Here is a 16,233-nt window from a genome sequence, read left to right as displayed (position 1 = left end):
GCCTACGTATCTCATCGGGAATGAGAATCAGAGCAAAACGTAGTTCAAACAACTACGGGAATAAGGGTCTCGATTGCAACTAGGGCAAGAGAAAAGGAAAGTCTCGATCGCAACGAGGGCGAGAGCAAGGATCGCAACAAGGGCGAAAGCAAACAAGGATTAGTTGTTAGTCGTTAGTCAAAACTCGGCAAGACATCGCATCTTGTGCCTACGTATCTCATCTGAACATGAGAATCAGAGTTGCCGTAGTTCGGCTACACGCACGCCAAACAAAACAAGACACCTACACACAAAAAGGTGGCAAACATGGAGCCCGACTGCCAATCACTGGACTTACATCAGCATCCGAACCAAAACACACACAAAAGGGCAAACGTGGAGCCTGACTGCCAATCACTGGACTTACATCAGCATCCGAACCAAACACACACAAAGGGGCAAACGTGGAGCCCGACTGCCAATCACTGGACTTACATCAGCATCCGAACGCAACAAACACAAAGGGGCAAACGTGGAGCCCGACTGCCAATCACTGGACTTATGTCAGCATCCGAACCAAACAAACCCACACTGGAACCCGAATGCCACTTGATGGACTTATATCAGCTTCCAAGCACACAACAACCAAACAAGTTAATAGGGAGTCGGGAACTCGAGCCTATAACTGTCAAGCACACACACAAAAAGAAAGAAAAGAAAAGGTGCCCGGAGTGGTCTCGCACGACCACCTGCCTACATACCTCGTCTGGAACAAGGATCAGGGCGATGTAGTTCCCCTTCATAGGGGTTGCCATCTGAATATGGACTTAGAAAAGGAGGACACCAGTTGTGTCAAAGGAGAGTGGGCAATGTGTTCACATCCTAGCAGTAGGTGTCGCAGCTCGCTGAATCGAGTCTTAGGCAGTTACCTCTTTGCGATAGGACGGACTACATGCCACAAGATTGGAGACGCTCGGAAAGGTCTAGAAGTGGGGAAGCTCTGCCCTAAAGTTGTCATGCAATATGTACTTAAGTGTTAGGATTTACAAATGGGAATATCTACCTAATGTTAGCATGCAAAAGGATATGGGAATCCTACCCATGTTATCATACAAAGGGTTCTATCTAATGGGTGCTACCTAATCGGAACAAGAATCAACGAATGGAGCAAGGAGAAGTGTTAGGGATAAGGGTAGATGGCGATGCATGAAGCAATCGACTTACAAGGTTGATGGCGATGCATAAAGCAATCGGCTTACAAGGTTGATGGCGATGCATAAAGCAATCGACTTACAAAAGGGTGGATGAATACGTGCTGGTTCTGTTAGGTTTTGAAAAATGATTACTCGACGTTGGATCGAGGTTTTGATCTTGTCTTGAAATGGTTATCGAATGTTCATTTTAATTCTTGTATTAACAGGTGAATAAAGAGTGAAAGAATAAATATTATACATTTCATGGGAGAGGGATACATTTGTTATGAATGGGGGTTGTCATGGCAGTCAAACAATATAAATATATGCCTCATACATCATACAAGTAGGCAACAGTCAATCAAACAATAAGATATTTAAACAAGTATATAATCGGATCAAATAATCAAAGAATGAAATAATAAAGCATTAAACAATGTATGAGTGTAAGTGCAAAGGAACCGGCTCATTGTAAGAAAGCCCAAGAGTAAGCTATGTGAGGTCGACGGCGATGCTTAAAAAGCAATCGACTTACAAGGGTGTAAAAAATGGGCTCGATATTAAATCGAGAAAAGTATGATTTTTTAATTTTAAAAAATGGTTTTGAATGAATGATGAAATTAAATTTACATTATTAACAAATGAAACTATGAGTATAATAAGGACATAAACATAAAGAGAAATGAAAATGCTAAAAGAAAGTAAAAATAGCTAAAAGAAATAAAACACCAAGGAAATGCCACACATGAGTATTGAACCCACCCCACTCAAGACTATGATACTACCCTTCTCCACCAGGCCACCCATCATTATCTATTACTAAGATACTACGTTAAATACATGAACCGGGTTAAAAAAATAAAAAGATTTAAAAATAAAAATAAAATAAAATAAAAGATAAATATTTTTATGGTTTTTGTATCTCTGTTAAACAAAACAAATTTGATTAAAAAAAATTAAATTAAAAAAAAGAAATGAAAACAACAGAAAACAGAGACTCGTCTTCTTCTCTCCCACCTTACAAACTCAACCTTCCCCCAACAATGGCAATCTCACGAACTCGCACCTCTCGTCCCTCTTATGACATCAAACAAAACCCTCTCACACTCTCCAACTCAGTGAATCGAACTCTTTCAACTCTCACAAATATTTTCAACAACAAAACAAGAGAAGGATAACAAGAAAGAGAAAAAAAGAGTCCTTACAAAGGGTCGTGCCGGTGGTGGTGAAGAGCGTATAGTCGCCGGCCTCCAGGTAAACGGTTCTGGGGTTTTAGGTTTTTTTTCTTCCTCAGATTTTCGCCTCTAGGTCTCTGTTGTGCTCTAGGGTTTTTCTTTTTCTTACTCATTCCTCCCTTTTTATGATCCCATTGCTAGGGTTTGGATGAGCTCAAAAGAGTATGGAATTGGAAGTGCTTTCTTTTTGGTGCTGTTCTGTTGTCTATCCCATTTTGGTGTTTGCTCTGAAAAAGGTAACATGTACCTTGTACTTCTTCTGTGAAAATGTTTCATTTTGTTGCTTGTGAATTTTTTACCATCCTACTGAGTTGTTGTGATTTTACTGCAGTGAACTTTGAGGCTTCTGTTAACAACACTCAACCTTGCAAGAGTAGCTTGTTTCTCCATGTGAAAACTTCACTGTTGGTAAGAAACAAATTCACCACTGTAACTCACTTAATTGAAAAATTTGTTTTGGAGTTAACTGATTTTGTGTGGTATTGTTGCAGCAGTATTGAATAAACCATCTCCTTGTCCTGATTTGCACGACTTAGAAGTTAGTAGGGAAAGAACCCTCTGATCTAACAAACCAAACTCATCATCCTCATACTGAGTTAATTGCTTCCTCTGAAAGGACTGCATTCTGAATACTTGATGTATGCGATCGGCAGCTTGTGTAGCATTGCGGACAGCGGTTAGAGAATCCTTAAGACAGAGGGCATCAGGCATATCATTATAGACCACAGGTGTTGCAGTTCGCTCCAAAACTGTCTGTACTGTTTTCATTCCTGGAACTTCTTGCTTACCACCTTTTTGTTGATCATCCACTGAAGGAAACTCTGGAGATGGATCCTCCAATTCGGTCTCTGTGGCAGCACCGACCTTGATGACAGCAACTCCACCAGACAACTTAGCAATTCTCTCGGCGAGTTTCTCAGAATCATAAATTGAGTCTGTCTCAGACAACTCTTTCTTTAGTTGTGCAACCCTGGATTGCAACTCATCCTTTGATGCAGCATCGGCAATAATAGTGGTAGAATCCTTGGAGATAGTCACCTTCTGGGCCAAACCAAGTTGTTCAATTGTGGTGTTTTCAACGAGAAGGCCCAGATCACTGGCTTGGAACTCAACACCTGTCAATATAGCAATGTCTTGAAGAAGGGCCTTTCTTCTTTCACCAAATCCTGGAGCTTTGATGGCAGCGACATTAAGGATACCACGCAGCTTATTGACGACAAGGGTCGCCAAAGCCTCACCAGCGATATCTTCAGAAATGATAAGCAAGGGGGCTCTCAATTGAGTGGTTTTCTCCAGCAGAGGAATGATACCATTAGATGTCCCATTTGTTCCACGAATGTAGCTCCCATATGCCCTTATGTTATGAACAGAAACACCAATTCCTCCAGCAGATTTACTAATGACAGCACACTCCTTCAACGTATCATAAATCCCCTCAATACTATCATCTTTCATGCATATCAAGAAGCAACTACTCAACTGAGGCCTAGGAGTCCCAGCATTGAAAAGAGTTGGAGAAACATGAGTAAACCATCTCTGAGACATCAAATGATAAGTCTTAACAGCAGATTCAATATCACGCTTGTGAATCCCAACAGAAACCTCATTATCATATGTTGAGGCCTTTCAACAACAGTCCCATCAACTTTCAACAGATAAGACTTCTCAAGGGTTTTGAATCCAAAGTAATCATAGTCAAAATCCCTGTCATAAATTATCTCACTGTCCATCGAGCCGCATTCTCGATGATTATGTCATAGACATCATCAGCAATCAAAGGAGATTTCTTCCCAGATCTATGGTTGAAGTGATTATACATAATCTTCACAGTTTCAGAAAACGACTTCTTAGTGTTCTTATGCAGATTCGAAACTGCAATCCTAGCAGCAAGGGAAGCATAATCAGGGTGGTTAGCAGTCATGCCGGCGGTTAGGTGGAGTAAGACATTGGCTCCATCAATCATCATGGAAAATATTACAAAGGATGCTGCATCCTCAAACAGCATCAATTCAGAACAGCCATACAGAACTTGGTATCACTTTCAGCCCCCCCCAAAAAAAAAATTGGTAAAAGCACTCATTTTTTCATTTACTTTTTGAACATGTGTAGTATGTTATATATCTAACTCTTTTTGTATTATTTGACATGTTCTGTTGACCAAAATTCACTTCATCATGCAGATCCTAATGGTATGCTCATGTTAGTTTCCTAACTTGGTTTGAAATGTATGTTGCAGGATCCATGCTCAAGTTGCTGGATTAATTGTAATGCTCCAAGGTGTATCTATTCTAGGTCTGAGAGCGTATGCAAGAAGCTGTGATGTTGCAGAGTTGCATTTGGTTGGCTTTTGTATTAGATACTGTCTAAGCTTAAAGCCATTGCTGCATCTCTTTCATGGCTACCATAATCATCATGAGTCCCCATTGTTGCACCACCGAGAAAGTCTTCAAGTTTAGGAGATGAAGATGACACCATCACTTGTGATTGTGATCTGCCAAGAGCTTCCATGATACAAAGAGAGCCATCTGATTTAAGAGGCATAACAGACAAAGATGAATGAAAGCTAGGATTGTCAGGAACACCATAACAGATAGGCGAGTTGGTGAAATGAGAAGGTGATAAATAGAAAGCAGTAGGAACAGTGTTGGAGACGGAAGAGTTTTGGGTTTGTTGGTAATGATGATGAAGCTATGGCAAGTGAACCCTTCTTCTTCTTCTTCAATTGCCACAAACACAGTTGCAAAACACTCTTTGCATCTCTCTCTCTAAAAAGTGCTTATTCTGTGAGTAACCTTTTTTTAACTTTGTTTTAGCATTTACGCGGAAAGTGATCTTTTCTTTTCTGCAGGATTTATACATGTTGGACTCAGTTGTGCAGGCTGATTCTGTTGATGGATTGCTGCAAGCAAATTTTTCCCTGGCTTGGATAAGTACCATCTATATCTTTCCTCATGGCCTGCCTTCATTTGGGATTCATAACAATGCTGCCAACTGGTTTTGCAGGCTTGGTTATAGTTTCTACAACAAGAGGAATGAACTTGAGGTGCTTTGTAAGGCATCTCTCCTTGCAGCTAATGGATTTGTAACCGATAAATGACGAGAAACAGCAGCTCCTAAAAGTACAGAGGCCATAACAGCATAACTGATACAGTGCCCCCAAATACCAGTATTGCACTCCAAAGCAAATAAGAAACACTCGTGATGTTCCAGCAATGAACAATACGGCAACACGACTATTAAGAAGTTGAAAACCATACAGGCAAGCTCCCATATTCCAGTCAAGAATAATAACAGCAACAGATGTGATTGCACCCAGCCAATTTCCTCCTTTGCCGTCAGACCATACAAGATGGAGCAAACTAACAGAACAGATAATGAGCCAAGATAGAGAAGAACAAGATGGGAAGCCCTTCTAGATTGCCGAGGATCTAGTTTATTTGGGTCTGGTGGTTCGGGTAAACATGCCACAGGGCCCACCTCAACACCCTCAGAATAAGCAAATTTGTAAGCCTTTCGCACATATTCATCCACATCTAGGCCATTTCCATTAAATACCATTCTGCAAATAAATAGCATGTTGATTGCTAAAGCAACTGCTGAAACTCCAAAAAAAGAAACCAGAAGGAGAATATCGGTCAGATGCCCGTGATCCCGTTGTAACATATACTGCACAAAGCTCATATGCACAAAGGAGAGCAACAGCCAGAAGAAGCAGGATTGCAACAGCGCTTGAACCTTGCCACTGGGTTCTCCACTACAGCATAATTGAATAAAATGCCAATAAGAGAGCCGTTCCAGCCATAATTACAGCCAAACCAATCAGATGTCGATCCAATACTACAACCAACCAAGATCCCCAAATGATAAGCACGATAATTGGAGAAACTACAACAGACCATGCTGAAAGATTCAGAAAACCACAGAGTAAATGGAGTCGAGGACCTATTACATTGTGTACTGTTTTTCTTGAACATGTGAATGATTGGCTTTGTAGGTTTTGAACACAAATGGCTTGGAAATGGTATGGCCTTGTCATGTGGTTATGGTCTGCTGCAGGCACTGCAGACTTGGCAAGATTTTCGTAGGGTGTTAGCTGCAATGTTTGAGTAGGGCCATGATGCAAGATTTGCTACGTGGTTGGTGTGTTGTAAGTGGTTTGCATCTGGCTCAATGCAGGTTGATTTTATGGCACTGTCTTATGGTTGCAACCTTGTTTGGTTTAAATTTGACACAGGTTTATGTTTTTGTTTTTTTGCAACTTGGTTATGACATTCAATTGGTTTGGCAGCAGGTACATTGCATGAAGCTGGTTGCACTAGCTTAGAGTATGCTTCATGTGTGTGGTTTATGGCTCCTAGTTCATGGCATGATGGCATTGAAGATCCTGTGCAAATGGCCAAAACAAGATCAAGATGGAGTTGTAAAATGGGATTAGGACTAGGATTGGACAATTGGTGGTTTAGGATAGAAAAGAATTCAAGTTGACTTTGGTCAAAGTTGACCAAAGAGTCAACTGTTGACCAAAGTCAACAATTGGTCAAAGTGTCAATTTTTGTATTTTCTTGTGTAAATGGATAATGAAACAATGGTTAGGATGGAATTGAGGTTTAATGGATTTGGGTTGACTTCGGTCAAAGTTTGACCAAAAAGTCAACTGTTGACCAAAGTCAACAATTGGTCAAAGTGTCAATTTGTTTATTTTTTTGTATGGAATCAAATGTAATGAAATAAAATTGAAATGGATTAACAAAGTGGTTTGAAGTTGGTTTCACAATTGGTTTAATCATAACTTGAATGTTTGACTCTTGAAAAGAAAATAACTTGACTGGTAGTGAACGGAACCATGAAACGAGACCATAAGGATAGGGTTTTGGCATAGTATCCATGAACCAATAACATGACTAGAAAGTGGCTTGAAACACAAGAAACTTGGTTGTTCAGATGACCCAGACCATAGATATATCCACAATCACAACACCATGACTTTGAACCAAAAACCAATCCTCATGTAAAATCAAAATTAGGTTAGGCCAAGCATGCCAAACAAACATAAAAAATTCAGGAGCAAAATCGGGGTATGACAGTTGCCCCTATTTAAGCGTCTTCAACTAGAGAATATGAAGCAGGATGTTCTTCACATGATCGTAGTGGGAGATGGTTAAATACTAAGAAGACCCGGATTTTGATCATGAATCCCTATGAAAGAATGCCTGTCAGCATCGTCAAAGAAGCAATCTCAAAAGAAGAATCCATCTGGTATGGTGAAAATCGGTCTGAGTACCGAAACAGGAAGTTGACCTGAATACCAAAATAAATGGTAACACAGGAATACCCATGGCCTGAACGCCGCACTAAGCATCGGAATATGAGAGTATCAATGTTGGTCTGATCACCGAAAATCTGGTCTGAACACCACTTCGATCTGGAAATCGGAAACTGGCCTGAACGCCACATCGGTCTGGATACCGCCTCGGTCTGAACACCGGAAAACTGGTCTGAACACCATAAGTTCTTCGTCCTGATTGTTGAGAACTTCTTCGATCTGGAATCGGAAACTGGCCTGAACGCCACATCGGTCTGGATACCGCCTCGGTCTGAACACCGGAAAACTGGTCTGAACACCATAAGTTCTTCGTCCTGATTGTTGAGAACTTCTTCGATCTGGAAATCGGAAACTGGCCTGAATGCCACTTCGGTCTGGATACCGGGAAAACTGGTCTGGACACCACAAGTTCTTCGTCCTGATTGTTGAGAACTTCTTCGATCTGGAAATCGGAAACTGGCCTGAATGCCACTTCGGTCTGGATACCGGGAACTGGCCTGGAATGCCACTTCGGTCTGGATACCGGGAAAGACTGGCTTGAATGCCACAAGTTCTTCGTCCTGACTGTTGAGAACTTCTTCGATCTGGAAATCGGAAACTGGCATGAATGCCACTTCGGTCTGGATACCGGGAACTGGTCTGAACACCACAAGTTCTTCGTCCTGATTGTTGAGAACTTCTTCGATCTGGAAATCGGAAACTGGCCTGAATGCCACTTCGGTCTGGATACCGGGAACTGGCCTGGACGCCACTTCGGTCTGGATACCGGGAAAACTGGCATGAATGCCACTTCGGTCTGGATACCGGGAACATGGCCTGAATGCCACTTCGGTCTGGATACCGGGAACTGGCCTGGAATGCCACTTCGGTCTGGATACCGGGAAAACTGGCCTGAATGCCACTTCGGTCTGGATACCGGGAAAACTGGCCTGAATGCCACAAGCTTTTCGTCCTGACTGTTGAGAACTTCTTCGATCTGGAAATCGGGAAAACTGGCCTGAATGCCACTTCGGTCTGGATACCGGGAAAACTGGCCTGAATGCCACAAGTTCTTCGTCCTGACTGTTGAGAACTTCTTCGATCTGGAAATCGGGAAAACTGGCCTGAATGCCACTTCGGTCTGGATACCGCCTCGGTCTGAACACCGGAAAATTCTTCATGTCTATCAGCATCGGCGAAGATAACGAAACAGTGATACGTGAGCCGGCACGCGTGCCAAAGATGACCAATCAAAAGAGGATAAAGTTGCTGACTTGGAGCAAATACCCAAAAGAAAGGGGAAGACCCAATAGGGACAATACTGCTTGATCAAGGCAAGTATCCAGAGGGAACAAGACTATCAATACCACAAAGAGGGGATTACATCTACCGGTTAGTAGGCAGAAAACCACGGAAAAGTAACCAGTCATCGATAGGATGAGCACACAGGGTTAACTCCACCAAAGGGATGAAAGTGGGATTTTACAGCTACCAGTTAGTAGGTAGAAAACCACAAAGATAGGACTTACAACTACCGATTTGTAGGTAGAAGCCACAAATTCTGCTAAGGATGAGATGAATGAGTGCCGGTTAGCGAGCGACTATTCATTTATGCCCCAGGGAAGCACGGGAGACAGCCAACAGGAAGCCAATTTAGGATCGATCCAAAAAGGCAGACTGAAACAAGACTCATCCTAATGAGGAAAGAACTCAATAGGGAAAACCCATCCCGTTAGGGAGGGAACGGAAACAACCGTCATCCACGAGGATGTATCTCAGTGGGGAAATGGCAGGAAAGGATATACACTTTCTGCTTAAGGGGTTGGCTCTACATGGAGAGATCAGACACACCCACATCTGCTAGGGAAACAGACCCAAGCTGGCAAGACGCTAACAATTGGGGAGTAACACTGCTGGGGATACCCACTCGACTAAGGAGTCACTTGCTGGGAAAACACCAACTTCTCAACCATGCTGATGAACCCAATTCTGAAGCCGATCCAATGGCGCGATGCTAAACTCTTTCCAACAACCCAAACTCGGTTGGTCACCACGGCCTAGGGCTAATGGATATGTTTGCAATGTTGATGCATGAGTTTTTTTTTTGTTTTACACAATGCCCCATGATCCTGGAAATGCTATGCACTAATGATGCAATATGCTATGCTTATCTAAATGATGAATGCTGACAAACAGACGTGCTCAACACACAGGTCCGGGAATCAACCATCCGGTACCACTCTTCCGGAGGGAAAACCAAAGTCACCAGAGAGCCGAGAAAATCCATTGGAGACTGGGATATCTAGGAGCAACACCATCCTGCAGGGGAGGAAGGCCACCAGAGGCTTCCGGAGGGATCGTCGGTCACAACCGGAGAACAGAGCTCAGCATACAGGCGGACGCGCCATGACCACTCGTGCTGGAGATCAGAGATACCATGAAGCAAACAGATCTCTGATAAGGATAGATAGGCACCGGTAAAGCTCATCATGCCAACAACTCCGCTGGGGATCTACCTGAGGACATGATGGAGTACTGAATGTCAATCCACCAAATACTGAATCTTCCAAGAATAGCACCCATGCTGGGGGAGGGAGGAAGACTGCTCTGCTGGAGAGAGGAAAGTTGAAGTCTTCAATAAATGCTCTACCTAGGACTGCCCCACAAAAAGCGTCCAAACAGCAAACTTGCTAGGGATGCCCCACAATAGGGCTCAAACAGCACTCTACTGGGGATGCCCCACTATAGGTGCTAATAGGGACTTGGAAGAAAAAAAACTGCACTGCCGGGGACATGAAGATGAACAACTTCAACCAACACTACACTGGGCAATCTCGCTGAGGAGAAACCATGAGGGGTTCTACAGGGAAAAGATACAGTCATGCTCGAGATACGAACAATTGTCTTACCTGTTGGTAATCATACCGCCCTTGGGAGAGCACTGTGGGTCTCCTAAGTATCCTTTAATCATTGTGAATATTCACTTAGTCTGAGAACAATTTTGAAAAAATTATTTATTTTGAAAAACAATGATACTTTATCAATTAAAACATGCAAAACGTTTGTTGAGTTGAAACAAATAAGAGTGCAAATAATTGGATAAAAGCTCAAATTGATGTGATGGAATGGTAGTCTGCAAAGGGCGAGACTCCATAGATCTGTACAAGTTTGAAATCGGTGATATATATTGGAGAGGGCTACATTGAACATAATGACCCTTACTCTACCTTTCTGAATTTCGATGTATTCAGAGCTTCAGTCGACGACGCATCGAGGATTCCTGACGGATGATAGATATAGAACACAGTCTTGTCAAGATGCAGTTACTTGCCAAATCCCTAATTTTTGCCTAGATTGCCCCAGTGTGAGGTGCTCAATCTAGCGGGATGCGAATTCTTTTTTTTCAATGTCTCTAACTTTTGCCTGGATCGCCCTTTCGGGTTTTCAATCCACCGAGACGCTCCTTTTGCCTAAGTTGCCCTTTGGGGTGTTCGACTTAGCGAGCTTTTTGTTCTTTTTTTTGTTTTTTTGCGAAGTATTTCTTGACTGCATCGGGAATTCACAGGACGAGTGAACTTCTTCATCCATTGCTGTAAGTCTCAGAGCACCGCCTGAAAAGACTCTCTTGACAACCTATGGGCGTTCATAGCTTAGGGTTCGCTTGCCCCTGGAATCGGGTACGAAAGACAAGACTTTCTTGAGCACAGGGTCCCTCGGAACACACGAGGCTTGACCTTCTTATAGCGTGCTTTCGTCACTCTCCGCTGATATAACTGACCATGACACATGGCAGTTAATCTCTTCTTTTCGATCGAATTCAGCATCAGTCAACTTGAGACTTTGAGGGTGCTATTTTTTCTTTTGTTTCTTTCTTTCTTTCTTTTGATTCTGATTTCTTTTGATTTTACACCCTCTTCTTTCTTTGTATTTTCTTTTTTCTTTTTCTTTTATGCCCTAGTTGGCTGTTCTGCTGATTCTCGAGATACAGCTGAGTGATCTTCTTTTCTTGCTCAAGAAGTCGGGAAATCTCGTCAGGAATCCCTTCAACATCATCTTCTTCCGCTTCGAATACAGGGAATTCACAATTGGGAGATGACGTCAGATCATTGTGTTCAATGGGTTTAAGAAACAACCTGCATAATGATTTTGATATGAAAGGCTTTTTGGAAATCAAACAAGATAATCGTTATGCAGATGAAAAGATTGTTTTTATTCTTGTTTTTAGGGTTTTTTGTGATCACCAATTTCATGTAAAAAGTGAAAAAGGAAAACAATTGGAAAAAACAAATGTTTAACATGCATTTATTTGAATGAAAATATCATTGCACAAAATGTTGCCAACAATGTCATCACTTCTCCTTTTGGCATGGGAGAAGGGTTTTTAAACAAAGTGATTATTACTCTGACTTATGAACGACTGTAGGAACGCCCACAGTGACCCAATTGCGATAGATCCTACCAGGGATGACAAATGTCAGAAACCTTTGCATCAGCAGCTTCTGCTTTTGAACAACCCTCTTTGTTGAAGATCTTAGAAGAAAAGCCACCGCCGACCCGGGGCTTGTTGTCTTCAAGCTTGATTAACACTGGGACCTAAGTCCTCGAAGCTCAGAATCCCTGATCTGACAAGGTCCTGCACCTTATTCTTAAACTGAAAGCAGCTTTCCACGTCATGACCAGGAGCACCCGAATGATACACACAATGCTGATCGGGCCTATACCACCACCGAGGGTTGACAGGCATAGCCGGCGGGTCTCTGGGAGTAATCAAGTTCCGCTCTATCAAAGAGGGATACAGCTCTGTGTATGACATAGGGATCGGATCAAAAATGATCTTCTTCCTCTCGTTACTCGTACTAGCTTGATTATCATTGTGAGGCTGGTAAGCCTACTGTTGAGGACGATGTTGCTGATGCTGATATTGCTGAGTGGGTCTTCTTTGTTGCTGTTGAGTTGCTGGAATAGTCACAGCAGCGGCCTGACGAAACTGTCCTCTGTTCACACTCCTCCGACGGTGCACAACATTTGTTTCACTTTCTCCCCTTTTGGGTGCCCCAGAGAATGGCTTCTTAGAACCGGAAGAACTTGAAGAGCCAGGATGGCGAACCGGAGCGCGGGTTGCTCTGACATTAACAGTCTCTGTAGCAAGGGGCTGTCCACTGATTATAATACCCCTCAAATCTTCACCCACGGCATAGTTGTTGACGGGAATAGTGACAGCAGTAATTTGATAATTGACAGGGACCCTCTCTGGTGAAGCACGACTGGGCGGCAGAATCACAGCTTCCTGTCTCTGGGCTAAGGCACGCAGCTCCTCTTGCCCCTGAACAACTCCTTGCATCATGGTCATGAACTGGGCCATGTTCTGCCCTCATCTCAGCCAACTCAGCTTGGACTTGATTCATACTCCTCTGATGATTCAATCTGGTTGCGGTGCGGACGATGATCAACAATCCCGTCTCAGTCAAAACCCAGAGTGAGAAGTCTCTCCCAAGCATGTCTGCAATGCAAGGATGATATGTGCATGATATGCATATGATGCGGATGCTATTTTATCATGAATGATCCTGAAAAGGATATGCACATGCGAGTTAACTTTTTTTTTCATGCATTATTTTTTTTTTGGAAAATAAATATGCTATGATGCAAAGGATGGAGCCAAGACTGGCAGGTTGTGCATCTCGGCACACAGGATCCGAAGCTTCGGCTTGAACTCTGATCACAACCATCTGAAACCCAAAGTCAATCTGATCAACTGGCATCTGAACCCATGTCTGGAGAACTGAGTCACCATCTGAGTGAGCACCCACAGATTCAGCCCAGGGATCCGAAATAAACGGAACCCGCTGATAAACCACGGACAGAACTCCGGCGTCCCAGAAATAAACGTCCATAAATTTGGCTGAACCAAAGTCACCATCACAGCACCACTGGCAGAAACCGTATCTGTAGAGATCAAACCCTCCCCTCACAGGTAGGTTCTAAGAACAGAAGTTTGTCAGCTTCAGCCCTTCAGTCGAGAATAATACGTTTACCACTGAAGGTTTGGCATTATTTCGGGATAAAAGACCTCCACTGACTCCTCTCAACAGGACATCCTAAAGCAAGTTCCCAGTCTCGGGGTCCTCGGATTGAGCAGCGAGAATGCGCCCACCAGAGCTAACATAATCACGTCTCGGAGGAGAGGCCTCGACTGAGTTCTCGGGAAATGGTCACCAGAGTCGACGATTTCTAAAGGAACATCATGTCGTTACGGAACATCCGTAGGACATAATATATCCAAGAGAAACCTCGTCTGGGTGTGGTTCTTCACGAACGACTTAACGTAGCAACATGCCACGCAAGCCTCATGAACATCCACTCTAAAATCTGTGTGTACACTCAAGCCTGGGTAATGGGCTTACCTCTCATAGAACACCCCACCCCAACAAACAGATAAACGGCAGCAGATACAGCAAACATATGTACATGAATGCAATAAGATAAAGCAGGTAAATGCTGAAAATAAATAACTGTACAAAAGAATAAACACCCAATAAACAAGAAACCTACAAAAGCTAGGAGGGACTCGCTTAGGGAAACCGGTTCCCCAGCAGAGTCGCCAGCTGTCGCAACCCGAAAAATACGGTCTGCGAAAAAAACAACCGGCGAGAAAGAAATGACAGAAGAGTCGCCACCGTGCGTTATTTATCCCAAAGGAGGGAAAGGAAACGCTCGAAGTAAACCTGAAAGAGGAAAGGAAAATATAAGGTCTCGCAACCAAATCTTGGGTTCGGGAGTCGATTATGCGAAGGGAAGGTATTAGCACCCCTACGCATCCGTAGTACTCTACGGGATCCACTCTTGTTGTTCTTGTCTAAAGGGTGTGTGTTTATCTAATGTACTATTTACTAGAAGGGTCAAGAGAAAAATGACTCGCATAGATATCGCATCCATTGCATACGTATCTCATCTGAATATGAGAATCAGAGTCTTCGTAGCTCGGGTACCTATGAGTTAAGGATAAGTGTGCTCGCTAAGACATCGCGTCTTATGCCTACGTATCTCATCGGGAATGAGAATCAGAGCAAAACGTAGTTCAAACAACTACGGGAATAAGGGTCTCGATTGCAACTAGGGCAAGAGAAAAGGAAAGTCTCGATCGCAACGAGGGCGAGAGCAAGGATCGCAACAAGGGCGAAAGCAAACAAGGATTAGTTGTTAGTCGTTAGTCAAAACTCGGCAAGACATCGCATCTTGTGCCTACGTATCTCATCTGAACATGAGAATCAGAGTTGCCGTAGTTCGGCTACACGCACGCCAAACAAAACAAGACACCTACACACAAAAAGGTGGCAAACATGGAGCCCGACTGCCAATCACTGGACTTACATCAGCATCCGAACCAAAACACACACAAAAGGGCAAACGTGGAGCCTGACTGCCAATCACTGGACTTACATCAGCATCCGAACCAAACACACACAAAGGGGCAAACGTGGAGCCCGACTGCCAATCACTAGACTTACATCAGCATCCGAACGCAACAAACACAAAGGGGCAAACGTGGAGCCCGACTGCCAATCACTGGACTTATGTCAGCATCCGAACCAAACAAACCCACACTGGAACCCGAATGCCACTTGATGGACTTATATCAGCTTCCAAGCACACAACAACCAAACAAGTTAATAGGGAGTCGGGAACTCGAGCCTATAACTGTCAAGCACACACACAAAAAGAAAGAAAAGAAAAGGTGCCCGGAGTGGTCTCGCACGACCACCTGCCTACATACCTCGTCTGGAACAAGGATCAGGGCGATGTAGTTCCCCTTCATAGGGGTTGCCATCTGAATATGGACTTAGAAAAGGAGGACACCAGTTGTGTCAAAGGAGAGTGGGCAATGTGTTCACATCCTAGCAGTAGGTGTCGCAGCTCGCTGAATCGAGTCTTAGGCAGTTACCTCTTTGCGATAGGACGGACTACATGCCACAAGATTGGAGACGCTCGGAAAGGTCTAGAAGTGGGGAAGCTCTGCCCTAAAGTTGTCATGCAATATGTACTTAAGTGTTAGGATTTACAAATGGGAATATCTACCTAATGTTAGCATGCAAAAGGATATGGGAATCCTACCCATGTTATCATACAAAGGGTTCTATCTAATGGGTGCTACCTAATCGGAACAAGAATCAACGAATGGAGCAAGGAGAAGTGTTAGGGATAAGGGTAGATGGCGATGCATGAAGCAATCGACTTACAAGGTTGATGGCGATGCATAAAGCAATCGGCTTACAAGGTTGATGGCGATGCATAAAGCAATCGACTTACAAAAGGGTGGATGAATACGTGCTGGTTCTGTTAGGTTTTGAAAAATGATTACTCGACGTTGGATCGAGGTTTTGATCTTGTCTTGAAATGGTTATCGAATGTTCATTTTAATTCTTGTATTAACAGGTGAATAAAGAGTGAAAGAATAAATATTATACATTTCATGGGAGAGGGATACATTTGTTATGAATGGGGGTTGTCATGGCAGTCAAACAAT

The 16,233-nt window shown here is 43.3% G+C and overlaps 1 pseudogene; it reads right to left on the bottom strand.

The window, feature by feature from the left end:
• Window positions 1–5,425: 5,425 nt before the first annotated feature.
• Window positions 5,426–6,443, bottom strand: LOC127102773 (calpain-type cysteine protease DEK1-like; annotated as a pseudogene).
• Window positions 6,444–16,233: the final 9,790 nt, after the last annotated feature.

The sequence above is a fragment of the Lathyrus oleraceus genome, chromosome 7 (assembly GCF_024323335.1).
Source record: "Lathyrus oleraceus cultivar Zhongwan6 chromosome 7, CAAS_Psat_ZW6_1.0, whole genome shotgun sequence".
Taxonomy (NCBI): domain Eukaryota; kingdom Viridiplantae; phylum Streptophyta; class Magnoliopsida; order Fabales; family Fabaceae; genus Lathyrus; species Lathyrus oleraceus.
This window is presented reverse-complemented; position numbering and strand designations above follow the sequence as displayed.